Genomic DNA, 3,011 nt, shown 5'->3' with positions numbered 1-3,011 from the left:
GGTGTTAACTCTGCATCCTAAAAGACTTCAGTGACAACACTCAACAGGTGTCCAAATATTCCAGGATAATATGATTCTTATTTTTAGAAACCATTTTCCATAGCTAAAAAAAAATACATTTATTAGTCAATCAGTTCTCTAAATTTTAAAGGCCTTCTGGAAAAGCAGTTTGTTACATTTCAGTTTGCATTGCATTTACCCCTTTGTGTGTCCATTAAGTATCATTACATTGCCTTTTACATCAGGCAGTATATGGTTCTAAAATGGAAAACTCCAGTTGTTTCTGTCTCAGGGCTGTGAATCAAGAACCACAAAACCTGTTGATGGACATTTAAGTTGCTTCCAAATCTTGGGTATTGTAAACAGTGCTGCAACAAACATAGGAATACAGATATTTCTTTGATATACTGATTTTCTTTCTATTGTGTATATACCCAGCAGTGGGACTGCTGGATCATAGGATCAAATGATACCTCAATTTTTAGACTTTGGGGAACCTCCAAACTGTTCTCCACTGTAGTTGTACCAATTTACATTCTTACTAACAGTGTGCAAGGTTTCCCTTCTCTCCACATTTGTTGTTGCCTGTCTTTTGGATATCAGCCATTTTAAATGAAGTGACATGATATCTCACTGTAGTTTTAATTTCATTTCTCTGATGGCCAGTGATTTTGAGCACCTTTTCAGATGTCTGTTTCTCATTTGTTCATCTTCTTCTGAGAGACATCTATTCAAATCTTTTGCCAATATTTTGATTGTATTGTTAGATTTTTTACCCACAAAAATATTACAAAAATAAACAGAGTAATAAAAAATAAAGAAAGAAAAATGAACCACAAAACCATGGAAAGAGAGCACTTTAGCATTATCTATGCTTCAAGCAAACAGCCTTGCTAAGAGGTTTCTTTAGGCTTCTGCTCAGAGTGAAATAAGTTTTGTCAAACAGTAAAGAAAGAATTGAGGTAGGGAAATCATTCAATACTTTTCTTCATTTTATTTATTCGAGTTTCTGGCAGCTCATTTTTTTTCAAAGAATGAGGTTTGTTTTATAAGTGGTTAAGAAATATGGACCTACATCACTAGCTTCATTGTATAGCTGAAGGAAATTGAGATCTAAAAATGTAAGATGACTTTCCCAAGGTGCCACCATAGTCAGTGGCAGAGTGTGTTCATTAAAGTCTCTGGGCTGCAAGCTAAAGAAACCAACTTCAACTTTCTCAGAAAAAGTGAGGACTCTGGAAAAACACTAGGGTAGCTCACAGAATCAAAACAAAAGCTTAGCAATGAAGCCTCAGGTGGGAAGAAACCAGTGTAGGTATAGGGAAAGTAATTGTGATACCTTCATTTTAGAACATGGCCAAGGGAGACTCTACCTGTACAGCATTTGTTGATGTGGTCCACTCCACGCTCAGAGTTCAAATTCCCACTGAAGAAAATCTGATTGGCTGAGCTTGAGTCAGGTGCATCTACCCTGGGAGTCAGGTGCATCCACCCCAGGATCTAAAGACTATGGTTTGGGGTTTGCAGAGCCACTGCCTCTGGCAAAATACTGATGAATCTCATACTCAGCTGTGGCTCACAGACATGGCCTGATTTTCTACTCATGTTGCCTTCGCTGACATGAGCATCATTTGAGAAGTTTTTTAATAATGCCAGTAGTCAGGCTCTACTCCTAGATACTAATTAAGTTACTTTGAGTACAGGTGAGTCCTGTTTGTTGTTTTTACACTTTACTTTTCATATGACCCTAATGTGCAACCAAATTATAGAATCTATGGGAAAAAGATGTTGCCTCCAGCAGAAGTTAAAAGGAAGGAAGCAATGAATAAAACAAGACAACTTCCACTGATTGGCAAAGAGCTCAGAAACTATCCAGCCCCTTTATTCCCATGTTTGAGTGCAGGTCAGAATAACCAAGGACCTGTGCTAAAATCTAGATTGCAAAGTCCAATTTAAGACACACTGAATGTGTAAAATTTCTTGAACCTTTTTTTATGAAAACTGTCTTCAGGTGGTTCTCATAGAGACACATCTGTGCTGGCTCTATAATTCTAAAGTCAAAATGCTTGATTGTGATGACTCTGGGCCAGTGGCTCTCAAACTTTTATGCATCAGAATCACCTGGAAGACTTGTGAAGCTAGAGATTTCTGAGCTCCACCTTTCGTGCTTTCTGATTCCGTAGGTCTGAGTTGGGGCCCCAGAACTTGCATTCTGAGTATGCTGGTGATACTCGTGCTGCTGGTGCAGGAACTGCACTTTGAGAACCATACACTTAAGGGACTAGAGCTTATTCTCTCATAGAACCTGATTGCAGAAGGCTTCTACAGTAGAATCCATGACAGTGGTCCTGGAGGAAAACCATGAATGGACAGCTACTTCAGAGCAGGGCGAGAGATGCAAGGTTCGTGCAAAAGAAAATGGTGTATGCGTATTAAAAATACAAATCTACAGCACCCTATGGGGCATTATTGACCCCACAGCCTCTGACTAGGCATGCCTTAATTTGACCTAACATAGTTGGTTTTGCCAATATTTGACACATTTCTTTTGAAATAAGTCCTAGATCACAATCCTATGTTTTTCTAAGAGATAACCAGTGCTTTAAGCATTCATCTTAGTATCTCTTTCCAAATATCTAGGGAAAGCTTCTCTCACTGCCCAAACAGACATTTATTAAATTATCTTAAATCATTAAATAAAATTAAATAAATGATCATAAATCATTCATTCAATTTCCCCTTGATCATAAACGCTTAAAACATTGATCACGTGCTTTAGTGATCTCTGAGAAAACAAACATGAAAATGAGAAATTTGGTGTTTAAGATGGTATCACCTATACACACACACATTTATTTGGTATACCCACATATTTATATAACAGTACAATGAAATATAAAAAAAGGAGTTGTCAATACACTATATAGAGACATGGGGTATGCTGGTGGATCAGAGAAGCGTTTATAAACATGAAGACTTAAAGTTGGATAAGTCGATAAGGTAGATGAAGG

Source organism: Cebus imitator, unplaced genomic scaffold, assembly GCF_001604975.1.
Source record: "Cebus imitator isolate Cc_AM_T3 unplaced genomic scaffold, Cebus_imitator-1.0 Scaffold151, whole genome shotgun sequence".
NCBI classification, from domain to species: Eukaryota; Metazoa; Chordata; class Mammalia; order Primates; family Cebidae; genus Cebus; species Cebus imitator.
This window is presented reverse-complemented; position numbering follows the sequence as displayed.